Consider the following 13,248-nt stretch of genomic DNA (forward strand, 5'->3'; position numbering starts at 1 on the left):
CTAGTAATTTTACTTCTACGGATGTGGCTTCAGACACCAAAAACTTTTATATGGATCACTTTTCTCCTGTTACTTATGCCGAGATGCCTGGCAATAGAAATTCTTTTCCACACATGCTTTCCCTCCAATCCCGTTGTTTCCCGGTCCTTATACTCACAGCGTTGTTTTCACACTGCAGGGCTGACATCTACAAGTTCTGCCAATTAAGTATCATTTTAACAGATTAGTGCAGCACTTTGATCTGTCAACATTTGGGGCACCCCAATTCTATTATCCAGCAATTTCGATATTCCTAACTCCTTTTAATGTTGTATCTGAAAATTTGAGGCCCGTGTCAGCTAGGAATTGCTAAGTAAGACAGAACTGAGGGCAGAGCACGTCATTTGCCCCAGAAACCTCTCTCCAAGTTAACTTGTCTCCATTAATCAGAATTCTCGGTGAGTTCTATAGACCATCGTATTATTTTCTGTTCCCAGGTAGGATAGTTGAATGCTCTTCAGTTTTTCCAAGGATCATATCATGTTCCTGTTCTATAATTTCTGTATCCACCTTCTTCCTGTCCTGAAAATCAGAGACTCTGTGTGAGGTGTGCAGGTGATAGATTACTTAGAGAGACCCTATACCTGGTAGATATTGTAGATTGGAGTCTTGAATATTATCCAAATTGTTCTGGCAGAAGGCCACGAAGGGTCTTTTTCTCTAAAAATTATATTACAATAATTTTCGACAGATGGAAGGAAAGTATTTAGAGAAAGAGGTGCCTTTTGCTACATCACACAAAGGCTTCATATGGGCCAGTGGTGGATTTGCTGAATATTATATTACCTCACACTATAACTGAATGTTTTTGTCCCCCAAAATTCTATGTTAAAAACTACTCCCCAGTGGGAGGGGGGAGGGTGCTTGAAGGTGAGGCCTTTGGGAGCTGCTTGGGTCATGAGGGTGGAATCTTCATGAATGGGAATAGTGCCCTTGCAAAGGAGACCCCAGGGAGTGCCCATGCCCCTTCTGCCACCAGAGGACATGTGGAGAAGAAGGCCATCTGTGAAGAAGGAAGCAGTTCCTCATCAGACATCAAACCTGCCAGCCCCTTAATCTTGGATTCCTTCCTCGGAACTGTGAGAAATAAGTGGTCTCTGTTTATAAGACACCCGGTCTACAGTATGTCGTTACAGTTACAAACGGACTAAGACAACTCCCCTCTGATCTCCTGGCAGCACCAATTTTCTACAATTTCTCATAGATGGCTGACAACAACTTTGTATGGTTCCAGCCCTTTGATCTCCAGAATGTGCTTCATCTGGGCACATAGTTTCCACTATTTCCTTCACCACATTTGATTGCAGTTCCCTTTCACACCGTTCTACCCTTTCCAGTTTGAAGACCATACCCTTGAGAGGGAGAGAATGGGAGAAAAGATTGGAATCATTATCCCTTCTTTGTCCAGAGCCTGGGGCCAAGCTGTGACCAGGTTGCTCTCTCCATTATGCCCACTGGGATCCTTTCCTCCCAAGCTTCCTGTCCCCACCTTCCTCCCTAGTGTACTCCATTGTCCAGGGCGTCCTTTCTGATCCCACTGCACTGAAACCACCATTGATTTCGCTTCTGTTCTCCCACCTGTCTTCCTGCTACTTGTTCTTATCAACTTAATGTGATTATCAAGCTTCCTCCCATCTTGAATCAAAGATCTCTTTTATTGGTCCACTTTCCTTTCTCCACAACACCTAAGCATACATTTTTTTCCGAGTCAGCTTTCTATTCTGAAACACCTGCTGCTCCGTCCATCGGGTCTGGTCCCCAGCGGGCCTGCGACTTGCCTAGTGAAGCCACCTTCTTCCTGTCACCATGAAAGCCTCCCCTGAGGCAAAGCTGTCATTACACCCCGCAGATGATGTGCTCTGAGGAAACCACAATTCCTCTCTTCTCAATCTAAAATTCTCATTGATTTTTCTCCAGAGAGACAATAAAGCAATTTCTACCATAAGATCATTAACGCCTTTTTCGTTGTTGTTGTTGTTGTTAAAGTTACCTCCATTGTGTCATTTTCTTGGAGAAATGTTTTCTCTTCAGGCTCCCTCTTTCTACTTTTGCTGTTCATACTCTCAAGGCATCCCCTCTGTCAAGAATGCCTTTGTTTTTCATTAACACTCTGACCTTCGTGCATGCCTGCATTCGTTCCACAGCTACGTATCGAGGGTCTACTATATGGCAAACACTGAGACCACGAATCCTATCTCAAATATAACTAGAGCTCTGTGTGACTCTATTTGGTGCATGGAATTGTAATCAAATAAACTATAGTTTGATAAACAAGGGTAATTAAAAACAATTTGAGTCATTACCAGTGGCAGGCAGAAGACCACATTCTCAGTTCCCAGCAAAACACGGTAGCATTCCCTTTGCGTATCTCTGCCATTCTCTGTCTCTCCAACTGCTGCCAGAACTCTCCGACACTCTGGATCACCATGAAACACTGACCTGTCATAGAAGCATCTCCCCCTTCTCCCCACCTCAGCTACAACATGTAGAAATGCAAGATAAAACACACAAGTCTCTCAGAATAAGAACTTTTTCAATACATATATGAATTAGAAAGCAAGAAAGAAAATCCACTGATGCAGTGAAGGAGAGAGAGAAGCATAGCTTGACCCAGGGGCAAACACAAAAGCCACGTGGTTCACAGAAAGATGATAATTGGACCCGACCTCTAGTGGTTCGGGAGGCTCAGGGACAAGTTGCAAAGCCACCTGTTCTTGCAAAACATAGAATGGAGCCCAGATACCATGCTCTAAGCTACGAAGGGTTGCCTGGGGCATCAGATGGAGGCCAGAAAATGCTATACTCTGACCTGGAGAAAGGGTCTGTTCCACATCTCAGGCCACTTTCTTCCTGCCCATCGATCTAGACTCGGACTTTCTCCGACACATACTCTAAGCCACAAGCACACCCTGAGGCCTCCAGTCACGTCCAGCTTCCCTTCCTGGGAAATCCCACATTCTACCCTCTAGGACTAGGCTCTAGACGGTGAACATCGCCCATGGTGTTCAAAAGAAAAATGAAATGAAATGAAAGGAAAGGAAATGAAAATGAAAATAAGATGTGGTTTCCGTCCCTGACAGGACCTTGACTGCTAGGTATTAACAGTGCCATTCTAAAGATCCCCGAGCATCCCCTCTGAGTGAGGTCTTCTTGACAGTCCCAAGGGCAAGGCCAGGTGAATGAACAGCAAGTCCCACATTTCATGCAGGCTGGACTTCCTTGTAGACTAAGAAATCTACAGATCCGGACAACTTCTACATTCTTGGGTGAACTTTCCTTGTAACAGAAACATCAGGATTAGCTAAGTCAAGGCCCGGAATGGTTTTTAACGCGGGAGATCTCATTCAGAGTAGCTCTCTTGCTCCCAACACAGTACATGAGCTCCTGTTGGCCAGATCCTTTAACTGTGATTTTTGGCTTTGCCAGTCTAACCCACTGCTTTTGCTAGATTCGCTTCGAGATAGGCCTGTCTGTTCTGGAAGCTCCTTCTCAGCTAACAGGAGAAACACAGTCAAAGTTTTCACTGAGAACACAAGTGACCAGACATATTTGACCATGCTGATGTTTGGACAAGAATTTACTAAGCTGCTACCACGTCTCCGGGTCAGAAGGGCTTGGGGAGTAGTTTGCATTTTATGCCAGGAAAAGCAAATACCTCGTATATTCTGTCTTTTGTGATGAGAAGTGCAGACACCTGATGGAGACAGGTCTACAGTGAAACAGTCAATCTCTGCCATCTCCGCCCATCTCATCCCTGTTGTCGCGGGACTCCACAGCCAAGGCTCCAGGCCCCAACATGAATGTGTCATCAGCCCATCCCCTGTGTGTTGGCATTGGCCTTGGGGCGAGCTTGGGGCTGAGCAAGTCCAGCACATATTTTCTCTGTAGTTTTAACGGAAACTAAAAATTAGACAAAAGACAGAGTATGGTACACAGTGGGGAGGACTCCTCCTCCCTAAAGCTTGCCAGAAGTGAAGATATCAGGATCGCCTTGCCTTGGACATCAGCATCACACTGTGGGCATTCACAGCCACAGCAAGGGTGAGGAGCCACTTTCTGAAGCCTCAAGGGAAAGGGATCAGGAGACTCCTCTGAAGTAAGGAGAGAAGTTCACGGACCGATTAGAAGTGGCAAAAGAACTGATAGTTCAAAGAGCTCACATGAGACCCACCGTGGGGCACCAGAGGAAGCCTCAGCAACCTCCGCCTGAAGGCCAAGGTGTCAGATTTTACAAGACAGAAGAGGAGTCCTCAAGGAGGACTATGGGAGGAGAAAAGACAGGGCATCTAGGGAATGAAGTACAATCTTCATAGGGAAGCTGTACCCCCTTAGGCCAAGTGCTCTGCAACAAGCAAGAAAATGCAAAAGAAAATTGGAATTCCCTTTTCCTGCCTTATCTCTGTGGCCCTCCCCACCATCCAGCTTTGGGCATTGACCTGAGCTCTTGCAGGCAGACAAGCAATCAGATCTTCATCAGAGTCAAATGCTTAACCTAAGTCTATGGAATGCAGGCAATCGGTGGGCTTCTCAGAGGCATTACATGGATTATTAAGCAGAGAGAACTGACCAGCCAACAACTCTTCAGCCTAAGAGAAACATGGGGCTGATTCCCCAGGTTCATTACCCACTCAACCCTCCTCCCACAGCCCCCAGCATTCTAGAGACATGCCAGAGGACCATTGCAAGGCACAGGGGTCACTCCCACTTCAAGCCCTGGGTGTGTCCTCTTCGGTACTCCTATTCCTGCTGAAAAATTGGATAAGCCAAGGTTCAATCAATGTTTATTCCAGAATATGCTGTGGGGAAAAGCCAAGATCTCATCAGAGTCCAAACCACCCCTGCCTGCCATAAGAGTGTGCAAAAATGCAGGAAAGCCAGCCCTTCTTGGGAACCTCAGTAATGACTATAGGAACCTGTCGGATGCCAGGAGGCCGGGAAGACAGCTTAATTAAGTGCAAACTCCGACAGTTCTGATTGGGAAATTGAGGACACAGTAACAGGGTACCAGTCAGGCACCAATCTGCTCCTTTTGTTAAGACACAGGGAGGGTCTCTTCTTTTGCCTACAACAAACAGGAGAGCTATAATTACCCAGTGTCAGACTGCAGCTGGGCAGGCTATTTTGGATTTCATATTTTCCTGAAGAGTTTTACAACCAAAAAGATGAAGTGCCTCCGCACTTGACTGGTGTTTGTATTTAAGGTATTTAAGGTCCTCTAACACTCTATAGTCCTAATTCCCCTTCTCATGGTAAAGAGGGGTTTGCAAGCCAAAATCTGGTGGTTTGCTCTGCATGGAGCTATAGAAGTCTTGGGTATCAGTTTCCTAGGGCTGCCAAGGCAAAGCACAACAACTGGGTGGTTTAAACAACAGAAATCTATTGCCCACAGTTCTGAAGGCTTAGAAATCCAAGGTCAAGGTTTTGACAGGGTTGGTTCCTTCTGAGGGCTATGAGGAAGAATGTTCTCCATGCCTCTCGTCTAGCTCATGGGGGCTTGCTGGCAATCTCTGACATTCCTTGGCCTGTAGACGCAGCAGCCTGATCTCTGCCTTTTTTTACCTGGCATGCTTCCTATATGTGTGTGTTTATCTCCGTGTCCAAATTTCCCTTTTATAAGGGTACGGTCCTATTGAATGAAAGCCCACCCTTATGACTCACTCTAACTTGACCACCTGCAAAGACCCTATTTCCAATGAAGGTGCACTCACAGGTACTGGGAGATGGGATTTCAGCATCTTCTAAAGGGAAAAGATTCAACCCATGCCACTTTGGTTCCAGTGAAATCTCACGAGGATGTCCCCTATGGACGGGGAGGGGCAGGCGATGGAGCTTCTCTAAGTGACAGGAGCGTGCTGAGTTCTCGCCACTCCCTCAGCACCACCCTCTTCCCACAGACTCTACAAGTCTCTGCACAGTGTAATAACTCTCCCCAGTTTTAGAGCAATTCAACTGAGAGAGAGGAGGTTTTTTCCTTCTGTGTGTTTTTTTTAATGATCACGTGTCAAAGATTTATTTAATCATGAATATGAGAACCATGAGGTGTTACAACCAGATCAAAGGAGCATTCAAAGAACACACAGAGGGGTGCAATCCCGAACGCAGAAATGAATTTACAAACAAATGCAAACCTAGTCCATATCCCCAGTGCAAGAACCAAGTGCATCTCCAGTGGACAAAATTCATTTGCATTTCTATGGGCAAGAATCATTTGCATTACTATCAGTTTTCTACAAATGGCAGAGCTACCAAAAAAGCTGCAAAGCAATGAGATATGCAGATAACCAGGAAGGGTGTGCTAGACAAGACACCCAGTAGTCTTTTCTGCCCATTTCAAAGTCTTTCACATTTTTTCCTGGCAGAATGTATGCCTCCCAGGTGCTAGGGCCACCTGCTTAAATGTCATTAATCATCTAAGGCATTTAAATCCTTGCGGGGGGGGGGGGGGAGGTGGTCAGTGTCTGCTGATGGGAAGGAAGTGTCCTTCAGGAACCTTTGGGATGGCCCCTTCCCTCCACCTCACCCATTGCTGCTCCCAAGGCTGAAGGCAGGGAAATGAATTTCCCAGTGGTTACAGGGCTTCCTCAGCTCCTCCTGGGAGACCAGGCTTTCTGGAATTCGGCACCAAGCTTTCCCATCCCATCCTTTGCCCCTTGCCCTCACTACCAAGTCCTTTCATCCCTTGCCTCTGGCCTCACCAATCTTTCTCTCCCGTTCCAGTATACACTTCAGGGGTCAACTCAGCCCTGGCCAAGCATTCCACCTGGGCCACTTTCCTAAACTGGGAAGTCCATCATTCTCAAGATTAACCTTGTTCTGTCCTCTCTGGTATGCTTCCCAACCACTTTGAGACTTTGAACTAAAAGTCTGAGACCTGAGATGTAAATTTTTCTTGTTCACGTAGTGGCTAAGTGACCTAAGAAACATCATTTCCCTAAGCTCCAATTTCTACCATCCCAAATCTCGGCACTTCTGTGTGTATAAATGAATATAGCAAATGCTGTGTGGTCTTCTGTTCAGACCCCCTCCAGGATCTAGAACTGGGGCACCCATCTCCTCACCTCACAGCACAGCCTCTCCCTGGAAACTGCCCCACGCCAAAAGAAGCTGCCTCACCCAAGGATATGACCTTCCCCCACCTTCCCCCAACCCGCCAGTCCTGCCAAGAGCAGCCCACTTGCAACTCAGTCCAGGCGGGGATGCAAAGCCTCAGCCCTCTTGCCTCAATCTGGAACATCTCCAAAGGGCCACCTCAATTTCAATGCTCCCTGTGGGATCAGCTAGGGTCTCTTGCCACCAAATCACAGTTCAACTTCTCCTTCTGCCCAGACCTGCCTCCCTTACAGGCACGTTCCCAAGGGACTTTCCAATAAATGTCTAGCATGAAAGCCTCAGAGTTTCAGCGTGTGTTGCCTTGGGAACACGATCCTGCAACAATGAGAGAAAGCTGAGCATATGACGGGCTCAAATATGCCACTAGCAAGCTACATGACCTACATCCGAGTAACTCCCCTCGTCACAAACACGCGGTTCCACGCTGACGCAGGTATGAGTAGAAAGGCGGGCCAGCTGGGTAACCTGGCTAGGAGGTGGAGCTGGGCGGGGGTGGAGGGTGGGGGGTGGTGCTTGTTTTCTGCCAGGCCCAGTGGAAATTCCACATAGCGGGGGTGAGCGTGGGGCCAGGTAAGCCGGCCTGAGATTGTTTCCCTTCCACATCCCGCCAGCCTCCTGACACTGATATCCCTGAGAAAGGCTGACATTTTACAGAGTTATATTCTCCTCAGGTTGGCGTTGTCCTCAGCCAGGCCTCCTGCACCTCAGATAAGAGCTGGGAGCTTGTCAGGCAGCCACAGAGCAGCCACTTCATGGGAGATGAAGTTTCAGTCACTTTGGGGGTCACTGCTTTTCGCTCGGCTGTGCCCAGAAGCAGAAGTACCTGTCCCACCCTCAATCCCTTGAGGAGGGTAGAGTATGGTCAGTGAAACTCACATTTCTCCTTTCTGCTGGAGACTGAGGGAGACCTCGGGGACCACAGAGCCCATAAACACAGGTGGAACTGTACCACACACACATACACATACTCACACACACCACCATCTGACTGCCATTCTTTTTTTTTTTTCCAAGATTTTATTTATTTATTTGACAGAGAGAGAGATCACAAGTAGGCAGAGAGGCAGGCAGAGAGAGAGGGAAGCAGGCTCCCTGCTGAGCAGAGAGCCCGATGCGGGACTCGATCCCAGGACCCTGAGATCATGACCTGAGCCAAAGGCAGCGGCTTAACCCACTGAGCCACCCAGGTGCCCCCTGACTGCCATTCTTGTCACTCCATTCCCAACACACACACACACACACACACACACACACACACACACACACACTTCAAGCTCATGTAGGTCTGCTGGATATTTGTGAGACCTTGGACAAGGAAAATGTTCTGAGGCTCAGCTTTTTTATCTCTAAAATGGGGATGAGTTTTCATGTGAGAAGTAAACTCCAAAAATCTCCCTGGCTGACCACGGTTCTAAAGGGGTGTCACGGAGTGGTGGCTGTCCTCCAAGATGTGATTCAAAAGTCGGATTCCTTCTGGCTTATAGTTCCAGCATCACCATGCTTGTCTTCAAGAGATAGAAGAGGAGAGGGGCACCTGGGTGGCTCAGTGGGTTAAAGCCTCTGCCTTCAGCTCAGGTCATGATCCCGGGGTCCTGGGATCGAGACCCGCATCGGGCTCTCTGCTCAGCGGGAAGCCTGCTTCCTCCTCTCTCTCTGCCTGCCTCTCTGCCTACTTGTGATCTCTGTCAAAAATAGATAGATGAAATCTTTTAAAAAAAGAGAGAGAGATAGAAGAGGAGAAAAGAACATGGAGGGTCTGAGGTATGGGAGGAGAGTGGAGGCCAGGCCTGGGAGTAACACATGACACCTTCACTAACAAACCTTTGACCAAAACTCAACCGTATCACCATCCCTAACTGCAAAGGAGTCTGGGAAATAGAGTTTAGCGGTGTACCCACAAGGGGAAGCCAGCCAGTCCCTGCCCCAGGATGATACCCTTACAGGATTATTAACCAAATAAGCATTTCAGGTGCACAGTGAGGGTTCAGTAGATATTATGTGCTGCAGTTACTGATATCCACAAGGACAACTTACAGGCCCTGAGAAGAAGCTGCATTGGACATGGGTCTGGGGCTAAGGAGGTTGATTTTTGTCTTGCTTGAGCCAAACACTACCCATGATAGGCTCGCAGTGAAGAACTCAAGCTCACCTCTCTGCTGACTTCCCTCGTGGGGAGGAGAGCAGGTGGGCTTTAGTTCTGACTTAGGAGGAGGCAGGAAAGAGTGGGTGCTTCAACTGCTCCCCACCTACCATGTTGTGACCAGTTTTCTCCCTAAAGTACTAGAAGGCTAACATGACTTGGAACCGTAAGATTCATGACGCTTCCAAGGACTCCCAGGCTGTAGGAAGAATGTATGTTCTCCCACAACTTTGACCCTGGGACACTCCTTGAGAAATAATAGCCTTGGTATTATATTTCTGTATATAATACATTTCATTATATTTGTCTTTTTTTCTTCCTTATTTTAAAATAAGCCATTTGGGACAAAGTCTCCATGCTCAAATTTCTTCTCTCTGACTCCAAGTTTCTCTCTTAAAAAAATTTTTTTTTAAGATTTTATTTATTTATTTGCCAGAAAGAGGAGACACAGCAAGAGCGGGAACATAGGCAGGGGGAGTGGGAGAGGCAGAAGCAGGGTCCCCACTGAGCAAAGAGCCCGATGTGGGACTCAATCCCAGGACCCTGGGATCATGACCCGAGCCGAAGGCAGACGGTTAACAACTAAGCCACCCAGGTGTCTCTTTAAAATTGTTTTAAAAATTTTATTTATTTATCAGAAAGGAGAGAGAGAGAGAGCACAAGCAGGGGGAGCAGCAGGCAGAGGGAGAATTGGACTCCCCACTGAGCAAGGAACCCGATGTGGGACCTCATCCTAGGATCCTGGGATCGTGACCTGAGCCAAAGGCAGATGCTTAACCAACTGGGCCACCCAGGTGTCCCTCTCTCTTTTTTTAAATTTTATTTATTTATTTGAGAGAGAGACAGAGAGCGAGAAAGAGCACAAACAAGGGGAAGTGGCAGTGGGAGAGGGAAAAGCAGACTCCCCACTGATCGGGGGACCCAATGCAGGGCTCAATCCCAGGACCCTGGGATCATGACCTGAGCCAAAAGCAGACACTTAACCAACTGAGCCACCCAGGTGCCCTGGTTCTCTCTTCATAGTAGAAAGAGGAAAGGGGTGTTAATGCCAGCATATGGGGAAAACACAAAACACCATCATCTGATAGCTCGCGCCTGCTGCGTTCCCCACATGCATGCGTGCCCATGCGAGTGCACAGGCACAAGCCACAGCAACAACCCTCGATGCGCCTGTCATTTTGGTTTGGGGACACAGGAAAGAAGCAGGAAATGGAAAAGAAGGGAAGCAGGGGTAAAAGAAAGATGCAGTGAAAAATATGGCAGAAAAAGGCAAGTAAAACTTCCTTGGATGTTTGCATGCTGTGAATTGTTGCCCCGTTCCCAAAATAACTTTATTTCTAATGATTTAGGTTTCTTACAAGAAAGAAGAACCTTTCTTCTGTCAGCAAATAATTATTTCAGCAAATAATTTTTTTAGAGTTGAAGATGCAGAAAAACAGAGAATAAAATGATCTTGTAATGAAACACATTGATCTTTTGGAAAATACTGGCTCACTAGCTGACGCAGATCTTCCAAATGTTGTATTATACAATCTCAAAAAATCCCCTGTGTTAGTATTACCACAAGTCTCATTGGAGAATTCTTTAAGAACTGAGGGGCTGCCAAGCTCACTTACAGAAACAAGTTTTCCAAAATTCAAATTTTTGTTTGAAATTTTGTATTTTTATCATTGGTAACAAATACCATCACTTGTTTTCCTTGAAGAAACAGGCTCATTTTGTTATTTCCAGGAAAATATTCCCCAGATCCCCTTGTCTGAATAATCGCAGTTTGTCTGCCATCATTCTTTCAAGTAAAAACGGTGTTCCATTAAAAAAAAGGGGGGGTACTCATTGAGATCTCAACTCAAACATACAAGTTTTTTTTTTTTTTACATAAGTGTTTTTAATAAAGACAGCCATTGTGCCTCAGAAGGCAGCAAAGCTACTTTATTCATACTTCATTACTCGGGATATATATTTTTTTTTGAAGATTTTTTATTTTTAAGCACTCTACACCCAATTTGGGGCTCGAACTCACAACACCGAGATCAAGAGTCACACACTCCACCGAATGAGCGAGCCAGGGGCCCCCTACTCAGGATATATTTTAAAAATGTGTATTCCAGGGGGACGCCTGGGTGGCTCCATTGGCTGAGTGACCAACTCTGGATTTTGGCTCAGGTCCTGATCCCGGGGTCCTGGGATGGAGCCCCAGTCGGGCTCCCTGCTGGGTGGGGAATCTGCTTGAAGATTCTGTCTCTCCCTCTCCCTCTGCCCCTTCCCCCACTCCCTCACACTCCCTCTCTAAAATAAATAAGTAAATCTTCAAAAAAATGTGTACACAAGGGGCAAGATTTAATAACATTAATCATTTTTACCATTTCCTTACGGTCACTCCAAAGTGAAGCTTATTTTTTTTTTTTTTCACTTCAAGCAGGTGGCGGGACAGGATGCAAGAACAGCTCCTACGGTTCGGGACCGTCCTACACACGAAGGACCCAGCAGCTCTGCACGTCATTGGTTGACACCATCGTGCAGATGTCAATGCCATGAAAAAGACAAAGAACATCTTTGTTCTTTGAACCATGTTGTTATGAAAACAGCTTTGATTCTGAGGACCCCTGGAGCAGTCACGGGGACTTTTCGGGACCCTCAGACCACCCTTTCGAGCAGCTCTGACGCATCAAGCAGAGGTCCTCCTCAACTCATCTGTCACCAACCCCAATTCCTCCAGCATCACCACTGCCTTCCAGACGCTGACATACCCGTGATTCTAGGGTTGGTGTCTATGCCTCAGATGGGCTTTTACTAGATGGACTATAGTCGTAGAAGAATGTATAGGTTTTTGGTTATTTTTATTTTTGGATAAATATGCTCAGTCTGTCAGTTTGCGGTGTGCTATTTTCAGGCCATGACGTATTTTTGGGCTTCCCCCGAACAGACTCCAGTAGACGGAATCTGCTCTTTCCGTAGTACGGTATCCCATACAGTGTATTATCTGTTTTATTTAACCATTCCTCTAATCAAAAAGTTTTCTTTCTCTTTTGAAAGGATGAGTCTTACTTTGCTTACATTTTAAGCAGTGCACTTTGAATCGTGTCAGGAGATGTTCCGCACACATGAAAAGCTACAAATAACATGTATGCGATACAAAGAATAAAATAGGAATGGAGCTCCAAGGACAAGGGTGCCTTCACGCCACCCAAGGGGCCTCATATTTGGCTGGGAATGGCGCAGACTGGCCAGAGTGAGTTGGGATTGGTTTCTCACTCAAGAGTTTTGGCAGGCCTTCAGGTACCCCCGGAAGACATGAAAAGGCACCATTCTTTTTTTTTTTTTTTTTAAAGATTTTATTTATTTATTTGACAGAGAGAGAGATCACAAGTAGGCAGAGAGGCAGGCAGAGAGAGAGGAGGAAGCAGGCTCCCCGCGGAGCAGAGAGCCCGATGCGGGGCTCGATCCCAGGACCCTGAGATCATGACCTGAGCCGAAGGCAGCGGCTTAACCCACTGAGCCACCCAGGAAAAGGCACCATTCTTGAAGGCTAAGATGAAACTCGCTATTTTACTCAGGGACAAGCCCCCCCCCTTTTCTGGGACTGAAAGATACACAAAGTTTCCTTGTTCCCCGAAAGCGGGACTCAGGTTGGAAAGACAGGTCATTTTCCACTGTTTGCTCTCCACATGAGAAAGCACAATGATTTTTTTTTTTAATGCCTTTAACATATCTGAGGTCCCCAGGTTGCACTGTGAACACAAGTGATCGTCTTCCTCGGCAATTATGTGAACCTTCAGCATTTTTACTGGAAAACGTGATTACAGTGTCGGTAGCTGCTAATTATTATCAGACAATTAAAAAGTGGGGCGATGTTCTGAGATTGGAGCCGAGGTTCGGAGGGTGCTCGTGGACTCCGGGCTGGGTCAGGGATGAGTCCAGCGGCCGCTCCTTCCCACTGTGGTTGTGTGATGCTGAGCAGG

This window comes from Meles meles, chromosome 11 (assembly GCF_922984935.1).
Source record: "Meles meles chromosome 11, mMelMel3.1 paternal haplotype, whole genome shotgun sequence".
NCBI lineage: Eukaryota > Metazoa > Chordata > Mammalia > Carnivora > Mustelidae > Meles > Meles meles.